The sequence below is a fragment of the Piliocolobus tephrosceles genome, chromosome 2 (genome assembly GCF_002776525.5).
Source record: "Piliocolobus tephrosceles isolate RC106 chromosome 2, ASM277652v3, whole genome shotgun sequence".
Taxonomy (NCBI): Eukaryota; Metazoa; Chordata; class Mammalia; order Primates; family Cercopithecidae; genus Piliocolobus; species Piliocolobus tephrosceles.
Genome location: NC_045435.1, coordinates 86,577,943 through 86,597,578, shown reverse-complemented (window position 1 = coordinate 86,597,578; position 19,636 = coordinate 86,577,943). Strand labels below are relative to the sequence as shown.

Genomic DNA, 19,636 nt, shown 5'->3' with positions numbered 1-19,636 from the left:
GAGGTGATAGATAAAGGGCCAGTAGAAATAATGTCTTTTTTTATTTTTTTCCATTAAAACATTTTATTTTAATAGCAATAGAGATGGGGGGTCTCACTGTGTTCCCTGAGCTAGTCTGGTCTTCAGCTCCTGGGTTCAAGCAGTTCTCCCACCTTGACCTTCGAAAGTGCAGGGATTATAGACATGAGCCACCATGCATGGCAAATGTTTTTTTTTTTTTTTTTTTTTTTCTAAGATGGAGTTTTGCTCTTGTTGCCTAGGCTGGAGTGCAGTGGCATGATCTCGGCTGATTGCACCCTCTGCCTCCCGGGTTCAAGTGATTCTCTTGCCTCAACCTCCCAAGTAGCGGGGATTATAGGCACCCGACACCATGCCCGGGTAATTTTTGTATTTTTAGTAGAAATGGGGTTTCGCCATGTTGGCCAGTCTGGTCTTGAACTCCTGACCTCAGGTGATACACCTGCCTCAGCCTCCCCAAGGGCTGGGATTACAGGTGTGAACTACTGCTGCCGGCTCCAATGTCTCTTTTGGGTGGTGGATCCTAAAGAATAGCTGCTGGTTCTTTGGCGATGCCTGGGGAATACTGTGCAGTCTTTGTGATGGGCTCAGCAATGAGGCCTGTACAGTATCTTAGGTCTTGTGGGCCGCAGTCTGCTCTCTTGACTGTTCACCACCACCTCCTACCATTAAGTTTTTAAGGAAAAGAAATGATTTTATTATATTCTTTGGTAAACAAAGCAAATTAAGAAGCTTTATATTTTCCACCTTTATTTAACAAACTCCCTATTTGTTTTTCTCTATAGTGATTCAGTTTAGAGACCTATTCAATGAAGCATGCCTTGATGTTGAATTTAGAGTCTACTTTTTCCAGAAGAAAAGAGCCAGGAAGCTCCAACAATAGGCATCTCAGAATATAAAAGTGTTATAGAAATGATGTAAATCAGGCCAGGTGCAGTGGCTCATGCCTGTAATCCCAGCATTTCGGGAGGCCAAGGCGGGCAGATCATGAGGTCCAGAGATCGAGACCATCCTGGCTAACACGATGAAACCCCGTCTTTACTAAAAATACAAAAAAAAAAGCAGCCGAGCGTGATGGTGGGCGCCTGTAGTCCCAGCTACTCAGGAGGCTGAGACAGGAGAATGGCATGAACCTGGGAGGTGGAGCTTGCAGTGAGCTGAGATCGCACCACTGCACTCCAGCCCGGACAACAGAGCAAGACTCCATCCCCCACATCCCCTCCAAAAAAAAAAGAAGAAAAAGAAGAAAAGAAATGGTGTAAATCAGCTGCCCTTCACTCTATGTTCAGGTGGGAGAGTCTCTAATTGCAATAGGAGAGAGCCTCTCTTTTATCTGGGACTAGAAACCCTTGCCCTACATACCTCATAATTATTTTAGGGGTAACTGATTTAATTGTCAGGAAAGAATAAGCTGTATCTTGTTTCTGTATATAATCTACTTTGTGAATATTTTTATTTCATTGCTATGTGATTGGAATCAACTGAGGAAAGAGGAAAAAAATAAGATAGAGGTTTTAGAATTCTGAGGGGAATTCTGAGAATTATCAGTAAAATATGTTAAAATGTGATATTTTATTTCCACCAAGAATTAGGTCATATCTTTGTGTGAAAATAAATTATTATTATTATTTATTTTATTATTATTATTTTTTTGAGATGGAGTCTCACTCTTTTCACCCAGGCTGGAGTGCAATCACGCAGTCTCAGCTCGCTGCAACCTCTACCTCCCAGGTTCAAGCGATGCTCCTGCCTCAGCCTCCCGAGTAGCTAGGATTAGAGGCACCCATCACCATGCCCAGCTAATTTTGTACTCGTAGTAGAGACAGGGTTTCACCATGTTGGCCAGGCTGGTCTCAAACTCCTGACCTCAGGTGATCCATCCCCCTCGGTCTCCCAAAGTGCTGGGATTACAGGCATGAGCCACTCCGCCCAGCCTGCAGAAATAAATTATTATTATTATTATTATTTTGAGACGGAGTCTCGCTCTATCGCCCAGGCTGGAGTGCAGTGGTGGATCTAAGCTCACTGCAAGCTCCGCCTCCCGGGTTTACCCCATTCTCCTGCCTCAGCCTCCCGAGTGGCTGGGACTCCAGGCGCCCACCACCTCGCCCGGCTAGTTTTTTGTATTTTTTAGTAGAGACGGGGTTTCACGGTGTTAGCCAGGATGGTCTCGATCTCCTGACCTCGTGATCCACCCGTCTCGGCCTCCCAAGGTGCTGGGATTACAGGCTTGAGCCACCGCGCCCGGCCAGAAATAAATTATTAACCAGAGAAATTTTGACTATGGTTTTAATAAATGTTAGGTGAAACATTGCTCTAAAAGATACAAAATTATAACAAGCTGAAAAGTTTTTTCAAAATTTGCATTTTAGGCCTGGTGTGGTAGCTCACGCCTGTAATCCCAGCACTTTGGGAGGCCGAGGCGGGCAGATCACAAGGTCTGGAGATCAAGACCATCCTGGCTAACACGGTGAAACCCCGTCTCTACTAAAAACGACAAAAAATTAGCCGGGCTTGGTTGTGGGCGCCCATAGTCCCAGCTACTCAGGAGGCTGAGGTAGGAGAATGGCATGAACCTGGGAGGTGGAGCTTGCAGTGAGCCAAGATTATGCCACTGCACTCCAGCCTGGGCAACAGAGCAAGACTCCATCTCAAAAAAAAAAAATTTGCATTTTAGTGGTTTGGTTTTTCAGTTGTTCTGAGTGCTAATAGTTGGACTTTATAAATTGTAAGAAGCAATCTATGGAGATTCTGTGATGAAGGAATTTGTTGAGTGCCCTGTCTGCCTCACAGTCTCAGTCTTTTTTTTTTTTGAGATGGAGTCTTGCTCTGTCGCCCGGGCTGGAGTGCAGTGGCCGGATCTCAGCTCAGTGCAAGCTCCGCCTCCCGGGTTTACGCCATTCTCCTGCCTCAGCCTCCGGAGTAGCTGGGACTACAGGCGCCCACCACCTCGCCCGGCTAGTTTTTTGTATTTTTAGTAGAGACGGGGTTTCACCGTGTTAGCCAGGATGGTCTCGATCTCCTGACCTTGTGATCCGCCCGTCTCGGCCTCCCACCGCGCCCAGCCGTCTCAGTCTTTATGATAGAGTCTTCTCACAAAGAGAGAAAAGATTTGAGGCTTTTTTGATACTTATTTGCTTATTTATATATTTTGCCTCTTTGTTTTTGCCACAAATCCAAATGTAATGGAACCTTAGAATAGGAGAGACTTGTGGATCCCCTGGTAGGCACTGTTCTTTCTATGTTCTTAGAGCTAAGTTCATAGAATTACCTCCAAGACTATGGATCCCTGATTTTCTTTCATCATGATAAGAGGCATTTTCTAGAATCTGAATCTTACTTTAAAATGCATTTAAGACCTACAGGGAGTGGCAGTGAAGTGGGTGGAATATATTCTTAGCACCAGACACCTTTAAAATAATTAAGTTCTTGGCCAGGTGCCGTGGCTCACACCTGTAATCCCAGCACTTTGGGAGGCTGAGGTGGGCATATTACGAGGTCAGGAGACTGAGACCTTCCTGGCTAACATGGTGAAACCCCGTCTGTACTAAAAATACAAAAAATTAGCCAGGCGTAGTGATGGGTGCCTGTAGTCCCAGCTACTCAGGAGGCTGAGGCAGGAGAATGGCGTGAACTGGGGAGGCAGAGCTTGCAGTGAGCCAAGATCACACCACTGCACTCCAGCCTGGGCAACAGAGCGAGAATCCGTCTCAAAAAAAGAATATATATGTGTGTGTGTGTGTGTGTGTGTGTGTGTGTGTGTGTGTAGATGTATATGCATGTTTAAGTTCTCTTATGTCAGGGTCTGGCTTGGAGTGTATTGTGTTCCCAGAGCAGAATTCTTTTTTTTTGAGATTGGGTCTCACTCTGTCACCCAGGCTGGAATGTAGTGGTGCGAGCTTGGCTCACTGCAGCCTCAACTTCACAGGTTCAAGCAACCCTCCCACCTCAGCCCCCAGAGTAGCTGGGATAACAGGTGCACACCACCATGCCCAGCTAATTTTTGTATTTTTTGTAGACAGTTTTATCATATTGCCCAGGCTGGTCTCAAACTCCTGAGCTCAGGCAATCCATCTGCCTTGGCCTCCCCAAGTGCTGGGGTTACAGGTGTGAGCCATTGTGCCCAGCCGCAGAGATCATCTTGAGACCCTGACTTCTGCCAGCTGTGATCCTAGTGGGTGGGGCTCTAGGACTCAATGAAATAGCCGTTTTGCTTCAGAGAACACAAATAAGATTCTGGCTTGATGCTGGTTGTTGCTGGCGTCACATAGTCTAAAATGTTTGTTGTCAAGAACATTTTAGTAGAAGATTTTGTTGTGCTTTCATCTAGTCAAGAAAAGATGAGAAGTGGCAGCTGACAGGGCAGTGTCTTCATGCCCCGCTACCTTACATTAGACACTGTAGTGGAATTGTGTTTTCATTGGAAGTCCCAGTGGAGCCTTATCTTCTGGATGCTCAAAGTGCAACTCAGATCCTGTTGGGTAAAAAGGCTAGTCAAAATGGAGGACATGGAGAAGGCCAACAGGCAGAGCTATAGAGTTGATATAGGGCATTCTTTGTACTTCCCTTAGCCACCGTACTTTCTTTCTTCCTCCATCTCCTCCTTCCCTCTTCTGTCTCATTTTGGTTTGGTCTTTGGGAATAGTGGGTTTTAAAAAATATTTGAACTATAACATATCCTTGTACCATAAAGAATGAGCCTGATTTACAAAGGATTTCTATAAAAAGTAATCTTTTGCCGGGCGCGGTGGCTCAAGCCTGTAATCCCAGCACTTTGGGAGGCCGAGATGGGCGGATCACGAGGTCAGGAGATGGAGACCATCCTGGCTAACCCGGTGAAACCCCATCTCTACTAAAAAATAAAAAAAAAAAAATTAGCCGGGCGAGGTGGCAGGTGCCTGGAGTCCCAGCTACTCGGGAGGCTGAGGCAGGAGAATGGCGTAAACCCGGGAGGCGGAGCTTGCAGTGAGCTTAGATCCGGCCACTGCACTCCAGCCTGGGCGACAGAGTGAGACTCCATCTCAAAAAAAAAAAAAAAAAAAAAGTAATCTTTTATACTAAGAGAAATGACACATCTGTTTTAAACCTGTTACTTTTGTTCCCCTGGCTTTGCTCTTTCTGCAGGTCCATTTTACCGTCATGGTTCTTGAAACTCCTGGTAGCAGCCATTTACTAGCAGCACTCTTTATCTTAAACACAACACCTAAAGTAATTGTAGGTGGTTTTTTTTTTTTTTTTTTTTTTTGAGACAGAGTCTCGCTTTGTCGCCCAGGCTGGGGTGCAGTGGCCGGATCTCAGCTCATTGCAAGCTCCGCCTCCTGGGTTCACGCCATTCTCCTGCCTCAGCCTCCCGAGTAGCTAGGACTACAGGCGCCCGCCATCTCGCCTGGCTAGTTTTTTTTTTTGTATTTTAGTAGAGACGGGGTTTCACAGTGTTAGCCAGGATGGTCTCGATCTCCTGACCTCGTGATCCGCCCGTCTTGGCCTCCCAAAGTGCTGGGATTACAGGCTTGAGCCACCACGCCCAGCCAATTGTAGGTGTTTTAAGAACAGAAAGCCCATCTTAAGCAGACCAGTCTGGGGGATTAGCAGTGCTATCAAGAAACAAGGGCTTTGTGGCAGTCTCTCTAAAAACTCCCTATGAGTCCATTTCCTGGAAACTTCTTTAGACTCTACTGTGTGTATCTTTTCATCAGAAGCTACCTCTTTGATGTGGGAAGTGTGATAAATTGACTGACTCTCTCGAATTTAAAAACCAAGACAATATGGTGTAAAGAAAAACTGACTTTTAGTACTGTATGTGTTGCTAATTAGCTCTGTATTCTTGGGCAGACTACTCCATGTATCCCAGCCATCCATATGCCCTGCTTGGAAGAATCTAATGAGATGATATTGTGAAGAATGCCTTTGTAAACTGTAAATTGCTTTGTGAATAAAGATACTATCTCTGATAGACAGTACCAGTTCTCAGCCACCAATAACCTGATACTCCAATACTGTGTTTAGAAGAAACACAAAACAATGAAGAGTGATTGTGACTTTTCAATGTGAGTTGTATTCACAGAGCTCATATACTTTTTCCCTGCCTTTTGATACTGTTTGTCTCTTTCTATGCTTTAATGGGAAGATCACACAGCAGTCGTTTTCTCGGTACAAAGTATAGCTACAACTTAGCTTGCGTTAAAGATCTTTGACGAAGATGCAAAGCTGCTGTCCAGAAATGTTCTTTTGTTTCCGTTTTTCTCTTGTACCTCCCACTATCTTAAGAATCTTTGAGACTGGGCACGATGACTCACGCCTATAATCTCAACACTTTGGGAGGCTGAGACAGGAGGATCACTTGAGTCCAGGAGTTCGAGGCCAGCCTAGGCAACATAGTGAGACCCCCCCCTCCCCCATCTCTACAAAAAAATTTAAAAATTAGCTGGGCATGGTGGTGTGCACCTGTGGTCTCAGCTACTTAGGGAGGCTGAGGTAGGAGGATTGCTTGAGTCTGGGAAGTCAAGGCTGCAGTGAGTCGTGATTGCACTACTGTGCTCTATCTAGCCTCCAACCTGGGCAACAGAAGCTAAACCCTGTCTTTAAAAAACTAATAAAAAAAGAATATCCTTCAGGATTGATTTTGAGCCAATGGAATGGGAGCATGTGGTAGAGTCTCAACACTCTGACCCTAGTCCTTCTGACAGGCAGTCACAAAAGGAGATCATGAAGTCTCTAAGGGCAGCTGATGAAAATGGAAATGGGAATGTAGATGTTCAATCAGCAGCCCTCCAGACTCAGAGTTTGCTCCTCTGTGGTGTCTCTAGGTGGAGAGTAAGGACTTGATTTGCCATTCTGGAGTGCAAATATCTAGCTTTTTGCAGCTTCACATTAAGACTTCTTGAAATGTACTTAGTAATATGTATGCGTGACTTTGCCAAGTGATGGCTTTGGGCTGGAAAGGATTTTAGCAGGTTTTAGTCTAATTTAAGCCTAATCTAACACTGCTGAGAAAGGAGGAGATGTCTTTGGTTTTACTTTCAAATATATGGTACCTCTTAGCCGGGTGCAGTGGCTCATGCCTATAATTCCAGCATTTAGGGAGGCTGAGGCAGGTGATCACTTTAGGCCAGGAGTTCGAGACCAGCCTGGCCAACATGGTGAAACCCCGTCTCTACTAAAAATACAAAAATTATCTGGGTGTGTTGGTGCACACCTGTAATCCCAGCTACTTGGGAGGCAGAAGCAGGAGAATCACTTGAACCCAGGAGGCAGAGGTTGCAGTGAGCCGAGATCATGCCACTCCAGCCTGGGCAACAGAGCAAGACCCTGTCTCAAAAAAAAAAAAAGAGATATCTATCTATCTTTTTTCTATACATACACATACATGCATACATACATATATATGTACATATATATATGTACACACACATATATATGGCACCTCTTTTTTTTTTGAGACAAATCTCGCTCTGTTGCCAGGCTAGAGTGCAGTGGCATGATCTTGGCTCACTGCAACCTCCGACTCCCTGGTTCAAATGATTCTCCTGCTTCAGCCTCCCAAGTAGCTGGGATTACAAGCACATGCCACCACACCCAGCTAATTTTTGTATTTTTAGTAGAGATGGGATTTCACCATGTTGGCCAGGATGGTCTTGATCTCCTGACCTCGTGATCCTCCCCCCTCAGCCTCCCAAAGTGCTGAGATTACAGGCATGAGCCACGGTGCCCGGCATTTTTTTTTTTTTTTTTTTTTTAAGAGACGGAGTCTCACTCTGTCGCCCAGGGTGGAGTACAGTGGTGCGATCTTGGCTTAGTGCAACCTCTGCCTTCCAAGTTCTAGCAATTCTCCTGCCTCAGTCTCGCGAGTGGCTGGGACTACAGGTGTACATCACCTCACCCAGCTAATTTTTTGTATTTTAGTAGAAACAGGATTTCACCATGTTGCACAAGCTGGTCTCGAACTGAGTTCAGGCAATCCACCTGCCTCGGCCTCCCAAAGCGCTAGTATAGGTGTAAGCCACCGCGCCCGGCCTATATGGTACCTCTTTAGGAACCAGACCTGGTTAATCAGACACATGGCTTTCATGATACCTTTGCTTGAGTAGCTTAATAACTCAATAAATCAAAAGATAAATAAATGGCCGGGCGCGGTGGCTCAAGCCTGTAATCCCAGCACTTTGAGAGGCCGAGACGGGCAGATCACAAGGTCAGGAGATTGAGACCATCCTGGCTAACACGGTGAAACCCCCGTCTCTACTAAAAAATACCAAAAAAAAAAAAACTAGCCGTGTGAGGTGACAGGCGCCTGTAGTCCCAGCTACTCGGGAGGCCGAGGCAGGAGAATGGCGTAAATCCGGGAGGCAGAGCTTGTAGTGAGCTGAGATCCGGCCAATGCACTCCAGCCTGGGCCACAGAGCGAGACTCCATCTCAAAAAAAAAAAAGATAAATAAATATTCTATGTGTGAAGATACTCTAATAGATAATAGGCAATTAAGAATGGACATTCACGGCCGGGCACTGGAGCTCATGCCTGTAATCCCAGCACTTTGGGAGGCTGAGGCGGGTGGATCACAAGGTCAGAAGGTGGAGACCATCCTGGCCAACGTGGTGAAACCCCATCTCTGCTAAAATACAAAAAAATTAGCTGGGCGTGGTGGTGGGTGCCTGTATTCTAAGCTACTCGAGAGCCTGAGGCAGGAGAATCACTTGAACTTGGGAGACGGAGGTTGCAGTGAACCAAGATCGCGCCACTGCACTCCAGCCTGGTGACAGAGCGAGACTCTGTCTCAAAAAAAAAAAAAGAATGGACATCTACTAAAGATGATGCATCATCCTACCCATTCATTAATCTAACTCCCTACAGGTTACTTCCCTAGGAGACACTGACAGGTCTCTGTTTTCTGAAATCCAGAGAAAGGCAGCAATGGGGAGGGGTGCAGTGTATGTGTGTCATACCTGTGCTTGGTATATCTGGGTTGCCTGCGTATGATAGCAGCTGGGGAATCAAATCATAGATAAATTGTTCTCCTACAGGTTTGTCCTATGACTTACCTATTCTTATTAAGCAATTGGTTATATTGACCCTTTTTGGTTTTGGAAAAATAATAATAATTTTTTTAAGAGAGAAAAAGAAACAACTGGCTATGCTTCAACAGTGATGTTAAAACCATTTAACATTCTTTAGCAGTGGTCACTGTCCGCTTACGTCTAACTATGTGCAGGTTGAGAAAAAGTACTGCCTGAGTTATAGATGATCCTGTGAGAATAAGAAATCATTGCTTTTGTAACACATGAGGTAAAAGTAATCTCAGAGTTCACATGCTGATGGAGACTCCTGGCAAGGGGAGTTCCCTACCCTCAACAAAATGTCATCCACAGCTACTGGAAGATTTTTGTTGTCTGAGAAGTATAAAGTGCCTTAGAAATACCTGAATCCATTAATGCCTCCAACTGTTGAAATCAAAATTTGCAGGTGACTGAAATTGACAGTAGTGCCTTGTTTTGGTTCACTGTTCAAATGACAACTCACATGTTTTATGGATTGTATATATAGATGTATGCTCTAACAACAAAATCTCCCTCCAGAGCCACTGTGTACTAAGCACCAGGTCCTCCAGCGATAGTTGGCTCTATTCTTTCATTCATTCAGCAAGAGCTTACTAAGCTCCTTTTTGGTACCAGATACTGTTTGGTGCTGAAAATAAATAAAAGGCCAGCAAGATTAAGTAGACTGTAAGATCTGGACCAGTAATTTGACAACACAAAGTACTGTTGCAAAGATACAGTTTCTGATGTGTAGTGACCATTCTCTATGAAAGCTTAGTCTTTCAGGAGATTAAAATGGGTGGTGAAATTGTCATACCTAGCAAGCAAGCAAGGTGAAATGAGTGGCTATTTGACTCCCACCTGCTGATGCTGGTCTTTTTTGGTTCCTAGGGCTTATAATGATCAACATTTCTTGAGCCCTCACTATATTGTATGCTAAGCTCTTTACATGTATGAATTTACTTAATCTTCACAACCACCCTAAGAAGTAGGTACTGTTGTCCCTACTTTACAGATGAGGAAATGGAAGCACAAAGAAGTTAAGGACCTTGCCGAAGATCATTGAGTAGAGGCAGGATTCAAATTTAGGGAACCCAACCCACAGTCCATGCTCTTAAAGTTGTTATATACTGTCTCTGGGCTTAAAAGGGTTCATTTTAGGTCGGACACGGTGGCTCACGTCTGTAATCCCAGCACTTTGGGAGGCCGAAGCGGGCAGATCATGAGGTCAGGAGTTCGAGACCAGCCTGACCAACATAGTGAAACCCTATCTCTACTAAAAATACGAAAATTAGCCGGGCATAGTGGCATGCGCCTGTAGTCCCAGCTACTCGGGAGGCTGAGACAGGAGAATTGCTTGAACCCGGGAGGCAGAGGTGGTGAGCCGAGATTGCACCACTGTATTCCAGCCTGAGCCACAGAGTGAGACTCTGTCTCAAAAAAAAAAAAAAAAAAAAAAAGACGGCTGGGCGCAGTGGCTCACGCCTGTAATTCCAGCACTTTGGGAGGCCGAGGTGGGCGGATCACCTAAGGTTGGGAATTCGAGACCAGCCTGACCAACATAGAGAAACCCCATCTCTACTAAAAATACAAAATTAGCCAGGCGTGGTGGTGCATGTCTGTAATCCCAGCTATTCTGGAGGGTGAGGCAAGAGAATTGCTTGAACCTGGGAGGCGGAGGTTGCATTGAGCCAAGATCACGCCATTGCACTCCAACCTGGGCAACAAGAGCGAAACTCTGTCCCCCCCAAAAAAAAAAACAAAAACAAAAAAACGAGGGGGTGCTTCATCTTGACGAACTTCCTGCATTGGTAGAGCTTGGTAGAGTGGTCCTTCCCAGATCCTTCCCTGCATACAGAGCCTGTCTCTTTTCTGATTGGTCCCTAAGGCCAGATTACCTGTCCCTATTACTGAGCAGAAGCTGGTGAATGAAACAGGAGATCCCTCAGTCAAAAAAAAAAAAAAAAAGGAAAAAGAAAAATGAAGCAGGAGATCCCTTCTCTACAGCCCAGATGTAAGTCCAGCTCTGCCCTTCACCACCTGGGTGACCCCACCTCTATGAACATAGGTCCTAATCTGTAAAGTGGAGATAATGTTATTTCATCGGATCATTTAGGGAATTAAATAAGATAATGTACTTAGCAGTTTCTGGCTCTGAGTAAGTGCTTAATAAATGTTAGCAATTTTTATTATCATTGTCCTTAGCCTTGAGAACAAGCCAGGGAATAGTTTCTCAGACCAGATGCTAAGACCTAGGTAGATGGGCAATTTTCCTTGGTTTTGACAAGAAAATAATTTTATCCTGTGTATTTCTTTTGACTTTTTTGATGTGAAAAGCAGAGAGGTAAAGCATTATTTGACAGATGTATGGATTCAAGCAAGAAACTGAGGTCCAATTGCAAAGAAATGGCTTGTATAACTCAGAGCCCTGTCTGAGGAAACACAGAGGACCCTAGAGGGCGGAGAATGAACACAGCGCAGGGGCTAGTTCCAGAGTCGCATTCTCGGTTAGTTCACTTTCAAGTGTGGGTGAGGGTCCCTTGTTAGTAGGCAGAAATTTTTTTCCCCCTTCTCCAACACATATCTGCTGGCTAGTGTTTATTAAACAAAACTTTATTTTAATGTGAAATAGAATTCATGACTTGTCCAAAATGGAGAGGCAAGGGAGCTCTTTAACAGGCTTGTTGAGCCCCTTTTCCCACCTGTTCCTGTGCCAGACGTTCCCAGAGGCTTACTTGCCAATGGTTGCTCCTCAGATCTCAGGGCTAGCTCACTCTATAGGCTCCAAGCCAGAGTGATACCGCCGCCGCCGCTGTTGCTCCCACCAACCATTCAGTTTCCTGCTGTAAGGATGTAACTTGCTGTGAAGCTTTCACCTTCCTCCTTTCTTCCTGTCTTCGATGTTGTATGTCTTTGTCCTGGTGCTTTTGCCATACAGCCAGTGTTTCAAAGAAAATTTTCAGGCACTGAAGTTATAGCCCTTACTCCCTTTCCAAGGAGATGTGAGATAGCTGTGGAAATGAAGAGGGCTCCTCTGCCTCTGTGCAGAAGGAAGAGTTTGCTTCTTAATAGTGTGCTAGCTCCTGAGCTAGGTGGGGGCCTTTACTCAAGAGAGCGCATTACCTGACCTCTGGACAGGTAGACTGGGCATAGCCCACCCAAGGACAGCACCCTAACCTACAGGAACCAAGGCTGAAGACTGATTTTACCTTCTCGCACTCCCGTTTCCTAAGCTAAAGCTTGCTCTGCAACACTGCCCCAGGTCTGTGGCTTAAAACAGCGATTTCCTTTTGCCAGTGAATTAAGCTCGCTCTTTATAAAATGTTTCAGCTTGGGGATTGGAAAGGCTCTCTGTGCCTTTCTGTCTCTGTCTATTTCTCCAAGGGTTGATGTTGATGGCTTCTGTCTTTGTCTTTACAGGGAACTCTAATGTTCCAGGACAAAGAAATTACCCTCGAGTATGTACCAAGCCTGGATTTTTGGTACTGCAAACGAGTAAGTACCAAGAATCTCTTTCTTTAGAAGTAAGCATCTGGAATAACAGCTCCTCCATATCTCTAGGAAGGCTGCCTGCTAACATGCATTCCCAAGGACAAAGCTCTTCTTCCTCAGGTCACTTCAGTTGAACAGGAGGAGGTCAAGACAAGGTCATTCATAATTTCTCCTTCCTGGCTGCTACATGTGGCCGTAGAGGGTTCTGGACCTGTAGTTGGAGACACTTTCCCAAGGACATGTGCCATTATTTCTATTTATAAACCTAACAGTTCCTTGACATATAATATCTTCTCACCTCTCCTAGAGGTGGTCATAAAGGAATTCTTGTTTGGAAAAGTAGGTTTGGAGAGACTAGTTTTTTTTTTTTTTTTGAGACGAAGTCTCGCTCTGTGGCCCAGGCTGGAGTGCAGTGGCCGGATCTCAGCTCACTGCAAGCTCCGCCTCCCAGGTTTACGCCATTCTCCTGCCTCAGCCTCCCGAGTAGTTGGGACTAGAGGCGCCCGCCACCTCGCTTGGCTAGTTTTTTGTATTTTTTAGTAGAGACGGGGTTTCACCGTGTTAGCCAGGATGGTCTTGATCTCCTGACCTCGTGATCCGCCCGTCTCGGCCTCCCAAAGTTCTGGGATTACAGGCTTGAGCCACCGCGCCCGGCCGAGAGACTAGTTCTTTAGGAGTTGTACATTTTTTGGATATTCTTGGGTTTCCAAGGGTGTAGAACTTCAGACACCATTGCATTTTACCTCTTAAACTCCATATTCTCTTAGAGTGGGATATTTAAAATTTTAGGTTATACTCTTTTTTTTTTTTTGAAACAGAGTCTCGCTCTGTTGCCCAGGCTAGAGTGCAATTGCGCGATCTCCGCTCACTACAATCTCCGGCTCCTGGGTTTCAGCGATTCTCCTGCCTCAGCCTCCCAAGTAGCTGGGATTTCAGACATGTGCCACCTCACCTGGCTAATTTTTGTATTTTTAGTAGAGATGGGGTTTCACCATGTTGGCCAGGCTGGTCTTGAACTTCTGACCTAAAGTGATCCATCTGCCTTGGCCTCCCAAACTGCTGGGATTATAGGCATGAGCCACCGCACCTGGCCTATTTATTTATTTATTTACTTTGAGACGGAGTCTCGCTCTGTCGCCCAGGGTGGAGTGCAATGGCGCGATCTCAGCTCACTGCAACCTCTGCTGCCTGGGTTCAAACGATTCTCCTGCCTCAGCCTCCTGAGTAACTAGGATTACAGGTGCCTGCCACCACGCCCAGCTAATTTTTTTGTAGTTTTTAGTAGAGATGGGGTTTCACCATCTTGGCCAGGCTGGTCTTGAACTCCTGACCTCATTATCCACCCACCTCGGCCTCCCAAAGTGTTGAGATTACAGACGTGAGCCACTGCACCCAGCCGGCTATACGCTTTAAAGGTCCAGTTTGATTGCAGTGAGCATGAAAATATAATTTGTTTTCATTGCTACTACTTAGTGTCAAAAATAATTATGAAAAATTTGTAAAGTTTCTGAGCCCTGACACACTAAAAATGTTACAGTACTTGAAAAAATTTAGTAAAGACTTTAGCTTGACATTTGTGTTAGTAGAATACAACTTGAATAGCTATGATTGTCATTAGCCAAAGTACTCATATTTCATGGATATACTCCCTTAGGGTATCATTTTAGGAAGATATTTCCTTTCCTTTTATTAAGATAAAATACATGTAACATTATATTTGCCATTGTAACCATTTTGAAGCATTAATTCAGTGACATTAAGTATCTTCACAATGTTGTGCAGCTATCAACACTATCTACTTACTAGAACTTTTTTTTTTTTCTTTTAAATAAGAGATGGGATCTCACTATGTTGCCCAGGCTGGTCTCGTAGTCCCTGGCTCAAGTCATCTTCCCACCTCAACCTCCCAAATAGCTGGGACTACAGGTGCCATCATGTTCAGCTTAATTCCAGAATTTTTTTTTCTTTTTTCCTTTTTTTTTGAGACAGGATCTCACTCTGTTTCTCAAGCTGGAGTACAGTGATGTGATCATGGCTCACTGCAGCCTTGACCTCCTGTGCCTGTCGAAGTTCTGGGATTATGGGTGTGAGCCACCCATATCTAGCCTCAGACCTTTTTTAAACCCCCAAAAGGAAACCTCATATTGTTAATCAGTCACTTGCCACTTCGTCTTCCCCCAGTCCCCAGGAACCATTAATCTTTTTTCTATCTCCATGGATTTGCCTATTCTGGGTATTTCATATAAGTGGAATCAAAATATGTAAACTTTTGTGTTGGCCTTTCACCTAGCATGTTTTCAGAGTTCATGTATGTTGCAGTATTTATCAGTACCTCATTTCTTTTTGTGGTTAAATAATATGAATATATCACATTTTTTTCATCCATTCTTCAGTTGATGGACATTTGGGTTGTTTCTGCCCTGACTTTGGTGAATAATAGAACCTTTGTGTGCTAGTTTTTGTTTGAACAGCTGTTTTCAGTTATTTAGGGGTATGTATCCAGGAGTGGAATTGCTGGGATCATATGGTACTTTTATATTTAACTCTTTGAGGAACCACCAAACTGTGTTTATTTTATTATTATTAGCAAACTTTTTCATAGACCACAGCTATACCATTTTATATTCCTATCAGCAATATATAAGGGCTTCATTCCTCCACCTGCTTGCTAACATTTGTTCATTTCCCTTTTTTTTGTCCTAATGGGTATGAAACAATATCTCATTGTGGTTTTGATTTGCATTTCACTAATGACTTTGAGGGTCTTTTTTCATGTGTTTGTTGGCCATTTGTATATCTCCTTTGGAGAAATGTTCAACCATGTCCTTTGCCCTTTGGAATTGATTTGCATGTCTTTTTGTTGTTGAGTTGTAAGAGTACTTTATATTTGCTGGATATTAATCCCTTGTCAGATATATAATTCGTAAATATTTTCTATGTGTTATGTTTCACTTTCTTGAGAGTATCCTTTCTTAAAAAAAAAAGAGAGAGAGAGATAAGGTCAGCCAGGTGTGGCTCCTGGCTGTAATCCCAACACTTTGGAAGGCTGACGTGGGCAGATCACTTGAGCCCAGGAGTTCGAGACCAGCCTAGGCAACATGGCAAAACCCCATCTCTACAAAAAATACAAAAATTAACTGGGTGTGGTGGTGCATGCCTGTAGTGCCAGCTACTAAGCAGGCTGAGGTGGGAGGATCACCTGAGACCAAGAGGTTGAGGCAGCAGTGAGCCATGATAGTGTCACTGTACTTCAGTACTGCAGCCTGGGTGACACAGCAAGACCTTGTCTCAAAAAAATTTTTTTTAAGCGGGCGTGGTGGCTCACGCCTGTAATCTCAGCACTTTGGGAGACCGAGGCAGGTGGATCATCTGAGGTCGGGAGTTGGAGATCAGCCTGACCAACATGGAGAAACCCCATCTCCATTAAAAATACCAAATTAGCTGGGCGTGGTGGCACATGCCTGTAATCCCAGCTACTCAGGAGGCTAAGGCAGGAGAATCACTTGAACCTGGGAGGCAGAGGTTGCAGTGAGCCGAAATTGCACCATTGCACTCCAGCCTGGGCAACAAGAGTGAAACTTCATCTCAAAAAAAAAAAAAAAAGAAAATGTTTAAGTTTATTATGTACCTATTTAAATTTTTTTTGTAATTAAAACAAATGTTAATGGCAGTATTATTCATAATAGCCAAAAAATGGAAATAACCAAAATGTCCATTGGCTGATGGATGGATGAACAAAGTTGGCATATCCATTCAATGAAATGCTATTTGACAATGAAAAGGAATAAAGTACTGATGCATGTTGGCAACCTAGATGAACCTTGAAAACACTATGCCAGACACAGTACACCATACATTGCACAATTCCGTGTCCCTAGGGGTAAGAATGGGGGTAGGTAACTCCACTAGATTTCTTTTGGGGGTGATGAAAATGTTTCAGAATTAGATTGTGGGGATTGTTCACTATACATTTACTAAAAATCATTGAATTGTACACATAAAATAGGTAAGTTTTATGGGGTTTGTTTTTGTTTTTAAGACAGAGTCTTTGTTTGTCACCTAGGCTGGATTGCAGTGGTACAGTCTTGGCTCACTACAACCTCCACCTCCCAGGTCCAAGCAATTCTCATGCCTCAGCCTCCCAAGTAGCTGGGATTACAGGCGTGTGCCACCATACCTGGCTAATTTTGGTATTTTTAATAGAGTTGGGGTTTCTCCATGTTGGCCAGGCTGGTCTTGAACTCCTGGCCTCAAATGATCCAACTGCCTCAGCCTCCCAAAGTACTGGGATTACCGGCATGAGCCATCATGCCAGGCCTGTTTTATGGCATTTAAATTATACCTACTAAGATTAAGATCCTAACTGTGCCACTCACTAGCTGAAGTGTCACATACTTTATTTGTTGGCATGTAGATACTTAGTTGTCCCAGCACCATTTGTTGAAGAGACTATTCTTTCCCCATTGGCACTTTCCCCATTGTTAGAAATCAGTTGACCATAATATATAGGTTTATTCCTAGATTCTCGGTTTTATTCTGTTGATCTATATGTTTACGAATAGCACCAGTTACTACAGCAGCTCTCCTGTAGTAACAGCTCTCAAGTCCCAGTGACTTAAAACAACAAGCATATTCTTCATTCACATTACATGTCAGGGACTATGGGTTGTTTGCTACAGTTCTGTTCCACGTGGCTTCTCCTCCCAGGACCCAGACAGAAGAAACAGTCTCAATATGGGGCAGTGTCCTTCTGGCTAAGGGAGAGAGAGGTTCATTCACACAAGCAGTGGCTGCTAAGCCTTCTCTTAGACCTAGTGTAGGTCATGTTCACTCATGTTTTATTGGTGAAAGCAAGGAAGGCACATGACCAAGGGTGACAATGGAGAGAGAAAGTATACTCCCCCTGTGGGGAGGCATGACAGCCACTTGGCAGTGAACAGGGGTATGTGTGTGTGCATGCATGTGTATGATCTGTTTATAGGGAAGGGAACAATGAAATAACTGACTATAGTGATCTTAAGTGAGTTAACCTCTCTAGGACTCAGTTTCCTCATCTACAAAATGAGGAGATAGGAGTACCCATTTCATGGAGTTTATTGGGGTTGTCAGGATCAATAAGTGATGACATATACGTAGGCCAGATACACGGTATGTACTATTTAAGAATTAGCCAGCTGGGCACAGTGGCTCACACCTAAAATCCCAGCAATTTGGGAGGCTGAGGCGGGCGGATTGCTTGAGGTCGGGAGTTCAAGACCAGGCTGACCAACCTGGAGAAACCTGGTCTGTACTGAAAAATATAAAATTAGCCAGGTGTGGTGGCACACACCTGTAATCCTGGCTACTCAGGAGGCTGAGGCAGGAGAATCTCTTGAACCCAGGAGGTGGAGGTTGTGGTGAGCCGATATCATGCTGTTGCACTCTAGCCTGGGCAACAAGAGCAAAACTCCGTCTCAAAAGAAAAAAGAAAATAATTAGCCACTGCTGCTATTGTTACTGTTTTCTCAACTCCATCTGGTAGACCTTTACTCACCCTATAAGGCCCTCCTCAAATACTATCCTCTTTATAGTTCTTATTCTTTGATTTCCTGCAAACCAAGTTTCTGCCCCCATGGCATTTGGAAGCTCAGTAGCAAAAGTTGAGGGATTTCAGGGTTGGGCTGTGTGTTTGACTTTTTGTTCACAAGTTCAGACAAGAATAATTATATTCACATTAAAAATGTCTCCTCCCTGCAGTCCAGCTTGGGCAACAGAGCGAGACTCCGTCTCAAAAAAACAAAAAAAGTCTCTTCCCTTATTCTGGGCTAGTGAATGTTTCCTTTCAATGTCTTTTAGATAGCTGCCAGAGACACTATCTGTATCTCTTCCTCTTACCTTGTACCTCATTATCAGTGTTTGAGAAAGGAGTTGATAATTGAATTCTTCTCAGTTCTAGCAAAATGTGATTGGGGATCTCACAATCAGTTCAGGCCCAAGTTTTGGGTACAGACTATAAATGGCTTCGGGACAGTAGTATTCTATAAACCATTTAACAGTAGTTTTCTAAGCATATTTCCTATAGGAATCTTTATCCAGGGCAAAGGCATTTGCGCTGCACCAAAGTCCCAGATGCCTTGTTAGAAAGTAGCTCTCAAAAAGTATCTCTTTAGATCCTATCTGCTAGCTCTGATCAGTGGGGAATATCAGATTCTTTTTTTAAGCTTTGAGGGGATCTGGGATATGGCTTCTTTCTTTAATTTTTGAAAGGTTTCACTGTTAGATATACATAAGATTTTAAAAAATATTTTCAGTCAAATTGAATTATTTCTTTCTTCCTTACAGTGTAAGGCAAGTATTGGTGGGCACCGATCTTCCTGTTCATTCTGCAAGAACCCAAGGGAAGGTGAGTGGCAAAAGTAGCAGCAGTTTTTATCTTGTTCATTGAGCAAAACAAATTTCATGTTTTCCTTGGCTTTGAAGAATTATCATCCCTAAATCCAAGTTGATCTACAAACCTTTCTTTTTTTTTTTTTTTTGATATGGAGTCTTGCTCTGTTGCCCAGGCTGGAGTGCAGTGGTGCAATCTTGGCTCACTGCAACGTCCGCCTCCTGGGTTCAAGCGATTCCCCTGCCTCAGCCTCCTGAGTAGCTGGGATTACAGGCACGTGCCACCACGGCCTGTAGCCCAGCTAATTTTTTTGTATTTTTAGTAGAGACGGGGTTTCACCATGTTGGTCAGGCTGGCCTCGAACTCCTGACCTTGTGACCCAACCACCTTGGCCTCCCAAAGGTGCTGGGAATACAGGTGTGAGTCACGGTGCACAGCCTGCAAACCTTTTTTTTTTTTTTTGAGACAGTCTCACTGTGGCCCAGGCTGGAGTGCAGTGACGCCATCTCGGTTCACTGCACGCTTCGCCTCCCAGGTTCAAGTGATTCTCGTGCCCCAGCCTCCCAAGTGGCTGGGATTCCAAGAATGTGTCACCACACCTGTGGCTAATTTTTGTAATTTTAGTAGAGACGAGGTTTCGGCATGTTGGTCAGGCTGGTCCTGAGCTCCTGACTTCAGGTGATCCACCTGCCTTGGCCTCCCAAAGTGCTGGGATTACAGGCGTGAGCCAC

The 19,636-nt window shown here is 44.4% G+C and overlaps 1 long non-coding RNA gene across 1 annotated transcript in view; it reads left to right on the top strand.

Annotated features, from left to right (window-relative positions):
• LOC113219893 overlaps positions 1-18,999 on the top strand; it is a 66,713-nt gene extending 47,714 nt beyond the window's left edge. Inside the window, exons 3-4 of the long non-coding RNA XR_003306869.2 lie at positions 12,467-12,541; positions 18,860-18,999. This is a non-coding gene — a long non-coding RNA (uncharacterized LOC113219893). The remainder of the gene's footprint in view (positions 1-12,466; positions 12,542-18,859) is intronic.
• Positions 19,000-19,636: the final 637 nt, after the last annotated feature.